Source organism: Macaca nemestrina, chromosome 15 (assembly GCF_043159975.1).
Source record: "Macaca nemestrina isolate mMacNem1 chromosome 15, mMacNem.hap1, whole genome shotgun sequence".
NCBI lineage: Eukaryota > Metazoa > Chordata > Mammalia > Primates > Cercopithecidae > Macaca > Macaca nemestrina.
In genome coordinates, this window is record NC_092139.1 from 44,947,657 (window position 1) to 44,959,840 (window position 12,184).

A 12,184-nucleotide genomic window follows, 5' to 3' on the forward strand; every position below is an offset into this window, starting at 1 on the left:
TTTCCTTATCATATATTTAATGTTTATGTTTTATATCCTCTTCCAGACAACGAGCTCCTTGAGGTTAATGGCATGGGGGAAAAACAGACTTTCGAGATCAGAACAAATAGAAAATATAAAAAATAATATTAACAAGTATGATTTATGAGTCCTGCTATGACATTACACACTCTGTCTTATTCTACCTTGGAAAGTTGTGATGAAAAATAAATGTCATTATTCCCATTTTATATATGAGAAAATCAAGTCATGCAAAGTTAATTATTTTTTCCAAATTCACATAGCTGGTGAGAGGAAGAAGGAGTCAAAGCTGAGTATTCTTGTCTCTAGAGGTCATGTGTTTGCCCACTGTGCAGTAATTCCCCTGGAATCGATGTCTAATAATGGGTATAGCCACCACAATGCCTAGCACATCCTTTGCACAAAGTAGGTGCTTCATAAATATTTACTATGTAAACTCTGAATTAATTGAGACTTATTTTTGTATTTTACTATCAGATGACCAACTAATTTGGCAAGAATGTAGTTGAGTATAGAAGATGAAAGACTCGGACTCCAACCCTGATTTCGACACCAATTTCCTGTGAAAAACTGAATAGATTCCTTAACTTTGCTCAGCCTTATTGTCCTTGATTAACAGATAGTAAATTTAACATTTGATCCACTATATAAAGTGAGTAGCAATATAATGGAAATAGTTGCCATTTACTGGAAGCCTACGGTGAGACAGGTATTCTAGTAGATACACATATGGCTATTCCATGATTTACATACACGACCACTCATGAAGGGCTAATATTGCCATTCATCTTACACATGAAGTAACTTTGATGCAGACAGGGTAACTTACTAGTAAGGGTCACAATCAGAGTTATCCCCAAGTCTCCTGATATTCACTTGGGCAATTCTTATGCTATAAAATGTAACTGTATTTAGTGCACACAATAAGAAGGCTCTTTCAGAGATATTCAAACTCCAGATTAACCATTCAATATTTAAAGGTTGTCATATTTTAGAGGCCCCATAAGGGACTTTCAAGTCTCTCTGCAAATAGGAACCTCATTCTATTTTCCAATTGTTTTTTCTTGTCTATAAAAGTTCGATTTCAAAAGTGATATCTTCATGTAACAGAGAATATAGTAACATAAGTAATGTGAATTCAAATTTTCAGTGAATTAGTCACATCGTTTGGCTTTAAAATCGGAGAAAACAAAGGAAACAATTTGTAGATACCCATTGGAAGATATGGACTCATATGACTAAGAAATTAATACAATACATAATATGACTGTGGTCTTCCTGTTAGTGTTTGAGGTTGACCTTTGTACCTGTGGCCCATCAGTATGTCAATGTGTCTGTATTTCCTTTTCTTTTCAACCTCAGTAAAGACTCAGCAATCTGGTTGACTGGGTAGTCATGAAACTAATAATGCATTAGGAAAAATTATTTTAATTTCTTAAATTTTTCTCAAGTTTATCAGTCCTGTTATCTTGGTCAAGTCACCTGAGTTTTCTGTGGCCTCACTGTCTTCGTTGTAAGGGAGAAAATTATACGTTTTATAGGAATATTATCAATATCAAATCGAAAAACATATGTTAAAATTCCATAAGCATAAAGCCCATTGCAACAATAAAGAAAAAGGGATGAGAATGACTGAATTTGGCATTAAGGCCTACTTTGTACTACTCTATGAAGTTACTTAGTCTTTATCCCTTTGAAGCAGGAGAAAACCCTTTACAAACTCAGTCATAAAATCAACACTGCTCAGAAGGTTGAAGGCTATGTAAGTAATTGGGCTTTATTTGTTTGTTTTTGTCTGTGTATTAGTTACTATTGTATTTTAACAAACCATACCAAAACTTAGTGGCTTAAAACAACAACCGTTTTACTTGTTCAAGATTTTGTGGGTCAGCAATTAGAACTGAGCTCTGCTGAGCAGTTCTTCTGCTGGTTACACCTGGAATCACTCATGTGGCTGCAGTTGGCTGCCAGATGATCTGAGATGAAGAATCTAGGGTCCAGTGTTTGGTGCTGACTAGACCTATGAGCCTAGTGAGTCTACGTTGGTGCTCCAACAGCCAATCTGGCCTTTTTCACATGGCAGCAGCATTCTAAGAGTATGAGCCCTGGATGCACACTTCTGCTTGCAACATGTTACTTGCCGTTACATTGGCCAAAATATCAACAAGGTCAATCCCAGCATCATTATGAGAAAGGACCACACAAAGGCATGGACACAGAGAGTTGTGGTTCTATGGGGGTTATTCATGTAATGGTCTACCACAGGCATGTGATCCACAATTGTTTCAAGGCCTAGTCTTATTGTTTTAGAATCGAATTGTATTTATTTCTTCTTTTTTATGTATAAATTATCCATATATCCCATGTCATATTTATATCTCATTTCATTTATATATATATGGAGAGAGAGAGAGAGCATCGTGTGTGTGTGTGTGTGTGTGTGTGTGTGTGTGTGTGTGTGTGACAATTGAGACTCACTGGATTTATTATGCATGTCCAAGTTTTCATAACCAGTGAGTCTGAGCAACCAAGAACAAAACTGAGGTCTTCTGACTGAAAACATCAAGTTTATATTTTGCATAGAAAGCTGATGATGAATACATAAACACAGAGTATTAGTTTCTTAAAGTACCACAAACTAGGTATCATGAAACGTCAGAAATTTATTCTTTCACAATTCTGGAGGCTAGAAGTCTAAAATCACGGTGTCACCAGGACCATGATCCCTCTGAAACCAGTAGGGGAATCCCTCCTTGCCTCCTGCTATCTTGTAGCAATTTGCTAGAAATCTTTGACATTCCTTGACTTGTAGCTGCATAACTTCGGTCTCTGCTTTTGGTCACATGGCAATCTTTCTGTGTGTCTCCATGTCTTCACATAGCTGTCTTCTCATAAGAATAACCACTCGCTGGATTAGGAACTCACCCTACTCGGGTAGGACCAATCTTTATGAATTGCATCTACAATAAGCCTATTTCTAAATAAAGTCACATATCTTTCAGTTGGGGGAGAAGGAACACAATTCAGTCCATAGCATATAGTAACCACAATGCTAGCAAGATTATAATTTTATTAGTAGCAGTTAAAATAATAATTACAATAACACGCATTGAGTGCATATTATGGGCCAGAAACTTTGTTAAGTAATATACATGCAGTACCCTGCTTTTTCCTCACAACAGCCTTATAAGTTAAGAACTATTATATTTGCATTGTATAAGAAATAAAACTCAAAATAAAAATATAATGGGATTAGCTAGAGTCACTAGCTAGTAAACAGCAGAGCCAAGACTCAGTCTGAACCCATACTTGGACGACTATTGATGTTATTTATAGAATTGCTTTATTTCTCCTGCTGTTCTTACCCTATGTAGAAGCTGAATATTTGGAAAAAGTGGTTCTGCATACTTTTTGGAGATAAATAATACTCTTAATTGTTAAGCTGACTTCTATTTTCTCCCACTACATCCGGCGGATGAGAACATCATCTTCGCCATTACCACAATGTGAGCCTTCATGCTGATGGAAAATCACGGATTCTTAGACTATTAACGTGAGAACATGGAGGTCTTGTTTTTGTCCAGCTGTAGAATATTTTGTGTGAAGGAAATCTTTAGCAGAAGCCAATTGATAAAACTGATAGAAAATAAGGAATTTTTTTTGAAATTCATCCAAAGTTTGTATTCTGAAGGTAACAGAACCAATTGGAACAGGAAAGTTTTTATGCTTCTGAGCCCAGAAAAGTGAATTTTTTGTTAAAGGTTAAATGGCTGGCCAAAGTTTGAAGGCTGGACCTCCTCTGTTCTGGACACCAAACTGATGCTCTATCTTCTTTGCTTGGAGCCTCTTCACCATAAATTGAAGGGCTGATGGGCCTTCTGAGTACTCAGGAGACTATTAGTTTTCCTCTAGGTGATAAAACAAATATTAGAAATAAGTGTTTACAATAATTCTTTCTCGTCTTCAGGACCTTTCCCCCAATAAGGTATGTCTTTTTCACTCAAGAGTTTCTGCCAATATCCATATGTGTATTTTCAGAGACTCTCTCAGAGCTGTAAATCTGGCCTCTGCTTTTACCAATGATTCAAGAGTAACAAAATAACAAAGCACAAGGCTTGGAACTCTGCAACTCAGAATGCCCTATTATCTTTCCTTTGCAGAGCATCAGTTGTAAAGCAGTTATCGTTTTGGAGTCTGCACATTTTTGCTGAAATAAACAGAATCTTAGCAAAATTTCTGTAGTAAAAATCCACCCTAAGCATACTTCACAACATCTGTAAAGTGTGGGGTTTTATAGTGTGTATGAAATTTTAAATTAAGGGTTCAAGGTAAATATATAGACTAGGCTGGGGATCCAGTTCTGCATTCACCCTTCCTGTAAGTTCATGCTGGAAAGAGAAGTAGAATGAGAAATTAGCAAAACTAAAAACACCAATGTTTTTGAATATGTAACAGTAACATTTGAACAGTATATTAAACCGGTGTTTCTCTAGTCTAATGGCATATAAATCACCTGGATATCTTGCTAAAATGCATTATCTGATTATCAGGTAAGTGGCGAGTTCTCAGAATATGCATTTAAGCTCCCAGGCGATATTGATTTCTTGGTCTATAGACCCCATAGACCCCACTTTAAAGGGCAAGTTGGGAGATTATGTTATTCTTCACAATGTGCTTCTCCTCTGTGGGATGAATTATCCTTTCCCCACCCTATGATATCAGGCTTGGTCATGCATGTTGCTTTGGCCATGAAATGGGCAGCAGTGATATGTGTAATTTCCTAACAAAGGCTTGGGAACCAACATATACCTTTTCATAATTTCTTTATTCTTCTGCAGTGGAACCAGTAATAGATGTATCTCAATCAGTCTGCACCTGTGAATAAAAACATCTAAAACAAACGCACAGCTCCGGATGAGGTCGAATGGGCTACAAATAGAAAACCTTTACTGATGTAAAACATTGAAATTTGGGGCTAGCCTGACTGATGATACAAGCCATGTAGTATGTTATATGTGATAGTACTGAATTTAAAAAAAAAAAAAAAACTTCCGCCATTTACATGACTGGAGATTTTAACCAAGATATTTAACTTTCCTGGACCTCAGGTATTCCATCTGCCAAATGGGAATAAAATCTTCTTGCCTGAAGGTAGAATGCTGGCCCTCTTGAACTTTATTTCTCCTCTGATATATGAAGCTGAATGCCTTACTGTTTCAAGGTTCCTGCTAAGGAAAAAAAAATTGCTTCTATTAGCAAAGGTGTCCAGTCTTCAGCAAAGCAAATGTCTAAGAAGTCGTAGTTGTGAAGACTTGTCTGCAGCTTTCCACATCAACTGCCACATCCATCCATCAGTAAACAAACAAACAAAAAAACAGAATTAGTGAGACACACAGCCCTGAGCTATAGCCCTATAGAAAAACTAAATTATGCAACAGCTGCAATAACCCCAGACATTGTTTTTGTCTTCTCCTTTTTTTTAGATATGTATAATTGGCAAGAAAGTATTTATGTTTGGCATTTCTTTTTCTCAGACTTTGGCCAAAGACGACAATTACCTGGAAAGAAGGGTAGCTGTGCTTCCTTCTAGCTGACCAATGCCAGAACAAATTTTTATAGGCACACTGAGAATATTACATTCCAGGGAGTATTTTCATAGAGCTCTTCTCAAAATGTTGGCTTCTAGTTCCTCCCAATACCTCATAGGTTGCCACACAAGGTAGATCAGCCTGACTGCCAATTTGAGCAACTGGCAATGCTTTGGTGGAAAACACCAAGCTAGTCTCTTCCCAGAGTAACATTTGATGGGGATTGGGTCAAATGGGCTATACTTTAGCTGTGTAGATATCTGGAGAAAACATTGCTAGCTAAATAAACAGCCAGTGCCTACAAACTATGTCAGGGGACATGTTTACTTTTTTCAAGGACAGAAAAGAGGCCAGTGCGACAGGAATAGAAAGGGCGAGAAGGAGACGAATAAGAGAAGTGTTCAGAGGAATAATTATAGGAGGAGAGTAGGCAGAAGAAGTGAAGGCCTTTCATTTTTGCTCCAACTGGAACATGAATCCACTGGAAGGTTTTGAACAGACAGTGACATCATTTGACTGATGACCTACAAGAACCACTTAGGCCATTTTGATGAGAGTAGATAAAAATGGAAGCAATTCACTCACTCAAAAGGTTGTCTTAGAAACCTAAATGAGAGAATACTTTTGCATAAACCTGGTGGTCAATTGTGTATCTTCTTTGAAGAAATATCTGTTCAAGTCCTTTGTTCATTTTGGTTACTTGTGTCTTTTTCAATGAGCTGTAGTAGTTCCTTATATATTTTGGATATTAAGCTCTTCTCACATACATGGTTTGCAGTTCTTTTTGCAGTTCTTTTCCATAGTTGCTTTTTCACTCTGTTGATTGTTTCCTTTGTTGTGCAGAAGCTTTTTAGTTTACTGTTGTCCCACTTGTCTATTTTTGCTTTCGTTGCCTGTGCTTTTGATGCCATATCAAAGAAATCATTGCCAAGACCAATACTAAGAAGATTTTCCCCTACATTTTTTTTCTAGGAGTTTTAGAATTACAAGTCTTACATTTAAGTCTTTAATCCATTTTGAGCTGATTTTCTGTAAAGTATAAGGGTCTAAGTTTTATTCTTTTGCTTGTGAACATCCAGTTTTCCCAGCACCATTTGTTAAAGAGACTATCCTTTCCTCGTTGTGTATGTTTGGCAACCTTGTTGAAGATCAGTTGACCATATTAACGTGGGTTTATTTCTGGGCTTTCTATTTCATTTAATTGGTCTGTATGTCTGTCTTTATGCCAGTACTATACTGTTTTAATTACTGTAATTTTGTAATACATTTTGAAATTTGAAAGTGTGAGGCATCTGGCTTTATTTTTCTTGTCCGAGATTAGTTTGGCTGTTCAGAGTCTTTTTATTTTATGCTTTTTTTTTGGGTGGGTCGTTTCCTTTTTTTTTTCATAAGTTTTTTTGGGGAACAGGTGGTGTTTGGTTACATGAGTTAAGTAGGTTCTTTAGTGGAGATTTGTGAGATTTTGGTGACAGGTTCACCAAAATCTCACGGTGTACAGTATACACTGTACCCAATTTGTAGTCTTTTATCCCTTGCCCTCCTCCCATCCTTTCCCCAAGTCCCCAAGGTCCATCGTATCATTCTTATGCCTTTGCATCCTCACAGTTTAACTCTCCCTTATGACTGAGAACATATGATGTTTGATTTTCCATTTCCTAGTCACTTCACTTAGAATAATGGTCTTGAATTCCATCTATTTGCTGCAAATTCCATTATTTTGCTCCTTTTTATGGCTGAATAGTATTCCATGGTATATATATATGTGTGTATATGTATGTATGTATACACACACACACATATATATGTATATACAATCACAATTTCTTTATCCACTCATTGATTGATGGATATCTGGGTGGGTTCCATATTTTTGCAATAGTGAATTGTGCTGTGATAAACATCACTAATCACCAGGGAAATGCAAATCCAAACTAAAATGAGATAGCACCTCACATATGTTAGTGTGGTTATTATTAAAAAAAAAAAAAGATAACGAGTGTTGGCACTGATGCAGAGAAATCAGAACTCTTGTATACTGTTGATAGGCATGTAAATCAGTACAGCATTATAGAAGTCAGGAGGGAGGTTCCTCAAAAAGTTAAAAATAGAACTACCATATGATCTATCAATTCCACTCACTTCTGGGTATTTATCCAAAGTAATTGAAATTAGGATCTTGAAGAGATATCTGTACTCCCAGGTTCATTGCAGTATTATTCATAAAAACCAATATATAAATGTATATGAGTAGATGAATGGAAAGAAATACACACACACACACGAATGTTATTCAGCTTACAAAAAAAAAAAAAGGAAATACTACTATATGTAGCAACATGCATGGACCTGGAAGACATTATGCTAAGTAAAATAAGCCTGTCACAGAAGGACGAATACTGCAGGATCCCACTCAGATGAGCTATCTAAAATAGTCGAACTCATAGAAACAGAATAGAATAGTGACTGCCTGGGGCTGGGGGGAAGGGAGAAATAGGGAGTTGTTCAATGGTTATAAAGCTTCAGTAATACAAGATGAAAATTTAGAGATCTACTGAACCACATAGTGCCTATAGTTAATAATACAGTATGGTACACTGAAAAATTTAAGAGTGTAGATCTCAAGTGTTCTTACCAATGCCCTCCTCTCCCACCCAGCCCCCAGCATACACACATGGAAGCAGGGAAAGCTTTTGGAGGTGATGGATATGTTTATTACTTTGACTGTAGTGATGGTTTCATGGGTTTCTGCATATGTTCAAACTCATCAAATTGTATAAATTAAATATATGCAGCATAGTATATATTAATTACACTTCAATGAAACTATTTCTTTAAAAAAGAACCCTGGATGAGAGAATATTGAGGCTTGAACCAGAGTGGTACCGGTGGCAGTGGTGAAAAGTGGTTAGATTTTAAGTCTATTTTTAAGATAAAATCCATAGGGTTCCTTGATTGATTGGATACAAGTTATAAAAAAGAGAGGGTCAAGTGTGACTTGAAAGTCATGGACTTGAGCAACATCCCTAGATATGATGGACCTAACAATTGAACAATTTTTAAGCTTTTATTTGACTTACAATCTACCAGTCTTAGGTTTCTAAACGTTAAACTTGCTAAAATACTTTGGCTGGCAAATATCTTCCTTTCTTAACTCTGCAATAGTGGACAAAAGTTACATTTTTCCCAATAATAAGTGAGAAAAATATCAGAATAGAAAGCTGCTGAAAGTAAGATATATCTTATATGATGGACTTGGCCATAATAATCAAGGTATTTTTTATTGTTTTTATCACTCTCCTTATCATCTTGATCATCATCATCATTGTATTTTAGATTTTAAAGGAATCTGGATAATAGGTATCCAATACAGTGATTTTCAGATGAGAACAGCCAATCTGATGCTCATTTCAGCTTGCAATACTATTTTTCATAAACTCCATTTCATAGATTTATTTTTCTCTCTTTGAGAAGATTAACTGGTATTTTATCATTTAAAAGCTGAAAATTGCTTCTAAACATCTTTGCTGACAATTTTAAGGAAATAATACTATGTGACTAGAAAAGACCTAACTTTTTGGACATTACACTTTCATGTCTCATTATCTCTATTTATTCAATGAGACGCAAAGACAATTTTTTTTATTAAAATACATATAAGGCACTAATGGAAACACAAGATGATTAAGATAATTTCCACTCACAAGGAGTTTGTAATCTAAATTCAAGAACGATATATAAGATACTTTTTAATGTTTCATAATGTTTTCACATTTGGAAGCCTATTGCATCATATATTTTAATGCAATATCAATAAGATTTAGAGAAGATATTTTTAAGAATAATGAGCTTGCTGTAAGAGGAATATATATTTAGAATTAGCAAATGTGCCATTGAAGTACTTAGAAGCATGTGTCACGCATATCTGACAATCATTAACCATTATCATTGTTTAAAATTATTTCCATTGTTACTATTATTACTACTACTGTCCTTACTAGTAATGTTTTTCCAGGTTCCATGTATTGAATAAAAAATAAATGTTGATCTGGCAAGTAAATATGAAAGCGGGGAATCTAGATTTGAGCATAGGCAGAAAGGTATAAAATAGTAGGCTATGTGAACTCACAGAAGTATGTTCATTGAGGTAAAAGGAAGGCATCAAATACTGTCTCTGATACTTATGAGGTATTCAACATTGTATAAGTTTCTTAACTTCTGTTGTGTCTCAAACAGAAAGGATTTCTTCAATTTGAAATAAATGAATGTTAGATAATAATTCAAAGTCATAAAAAAATGTAAAGTTTTCCAGTAATAGTAAACACATAAACAAATATAAAAGCTAGTATTATTGCCGTGATTTGTACTTGGCTTTTTAATTCTTTTGTAGGATTTAAAAGGCAAAGCATAAAAATAATTGTATAAGTTAAAGAATACACAATATATAAAAATATAAGTTGTGATCTCAATATTATGAAGTGTAAAGGTGAAGCTACACAGGATTGGAGCTTTGTATGCAATTGAAGCTACATTTCTATCAGTTTAAAATAGATTGTTATAACTTTAGGATGTATGTAATTACTTAAGTAACCATAAATAAAATATCTATAGAATATGCAAATGGAAATGAGAAGGGAATCAAAATATGTCACTATAAAAAAATACTAAACATAAAAGAGGGCAATAAGACAAGGAATAATAGAGGTACAAAAATATATAAGACAAATTTCAAGAAAAACAACCTACCAGTCTGAACCATGACAAAACAGAAAATCTTTGCAGACCTACAACTAGTAAGGAGATTGAATCAGTAATCAAACCTTTGCAACAAAGAAAAGCCAAGCACCAGATGGCTTCACTTGTAAATTGTAACAATCATTTAAAGAAGAATTAACACCAATGCTTCTAAACCTCTTCTAAAAATGTGAAGTGGAGAGAATATTTCTTTTTTTTTTTTTTTTTTTTTTTTGACGCGGAGTCTTGCTCTGTGCCCCAGGCTGGAGTGCAGTGGCGTGATCTCGGCTCACTGCAAGCTCCGCTCTCCCGGGTTCACGCCATTCTCCTGCCTCAGCCTCCCGAGTAGCTGGGACTACAGGTGCCCGCCACCTCGCCCGGCTAATTTTCTTGTATTTTTAGTAGAGACGGGGTTTCACCGTGTTAGCCAGGATGGTCTCGATCTCCTGACCTCATGATCCGCCCGTCTCGGCCTCCCAAAGTGCTGGGATTACAGGCTTGAGCCACTGCGCCCGGCCGAGAATATTTCTTAATTAATTCTATGAAGTCAGTATTATCATATTAAAGCCAGACAAAGACAGTACAAGTAAAGACCAACACAAGCCAATAATTCTGAAGAATAGTGATAGAAAATTTTTCAATAAAATACTATCAGACAGAATTCTACAACCTATTAAAAGGATTATACATTATGACAAAGTAGAATTTATCTCTGGAATGCAAGGGTGGCTCAACATGTGAAAATCAATGAATGTAACACACAACATTAACAGAAGGAAGAGAAAACAAACATGCACACACACGACCACCTCAGTTGATGCAGAAAAAGCATTTGACAAAATTCAACGCCTTTTCATGATTAAAAAAAATTGCAATAAACTAGGTATTTTTAAAAAGCTATCTCCGTGAAAAGCCCACAGATGAAAGACTGAAAGCTTTTCCTTTAAGATCAGGAATGAGAGAAGGATATCTGCTTTCACCTCTTCTATTGAACATAGTACTGAAAGTCATAGAGCTATTACACAAGAAAAAGAAATAAAAGGAATCCAAATAGGAAAGAAAGAATTAGAATGATCTTTAGATAACAAAATATTTAATGTAGAAAACTCTGAAAATTTCACACACAACAATGTTAGAACTAACAAAATAATTCAGCAAGGTTGCAGGGTACATAATCAACACACAAAAGTTATTTGTGTTTTTATACACAAACAATCTGAAAAATATTAAGAAAACAATTTTATTTATAATAGAACAAAAATTAGTTTTTAGAATAAACTTATCTAAGGAAGAAAAAGATGTATATACAGGAAACTATAAAATGTTGGTTGAAAGAAGTTAAAGACACCAATATATGGACAGACATCAAATGGACATGGCTTGGAAGACTTAATCTTGGTAAGATGACAATACTACTCAAAGTGATCCACAAATTCAATGCAATCACTATGAAAATTCCAATGACACATTTTGCAGAATGGAAAAAATTAGCCTAAAATATTTATGGGACTTCAAGAGATCCCAAAGAGCCAAATAATTTTAAAACAACAACAACAACAACAAAAAAAACAAAACAAAAAAACCCCAGCAAGGTTGGAAGTCTAATTCCTCTTGATTTCAAAGCTTACTATAAAATTACAGTAATCAAAAAAGTGTGGCATTGACATTAAGACAGGCATATCAAACAATAAAATGGAATAAAGACTTAAGAAATAAACCCTCCCTCAAATTGTAAATCTCTGAGAAGAAAACATAGGGAAAACTTTATGATATTGATTTCAGCAATGATTTCTTGGATATGACATCAAATGCACAAGGAACAAAATAGAAATAGTTTAAGATAT

At 35.1% G+C, this 12,184-nt stretch overlaps 1 long non-coding RNA gene across 1 annotated transcript in view; it reads right to left on the reverse strand.

Annotated features, from left to right (window-relative positions):
• Window positions 1-4,600: 4,600 nt before the first annotated feature.
• The window catches only part of LOC105481514 (uncharacterized), a 168,912-nt gene continuing 161,328 nt past the window's right edge, over window positions 4,601-12,184 (reverse strand). Inside the window, exon 13 of the long non-coding RNA XR_011613506.1 lies at window positions 4,601-5,249. This is a non-coding gene — a long non-coding RNA (uncharacterized lncRNA). The remainder of the gene's footprint in view (window positions 5,250-12,184) is intronic.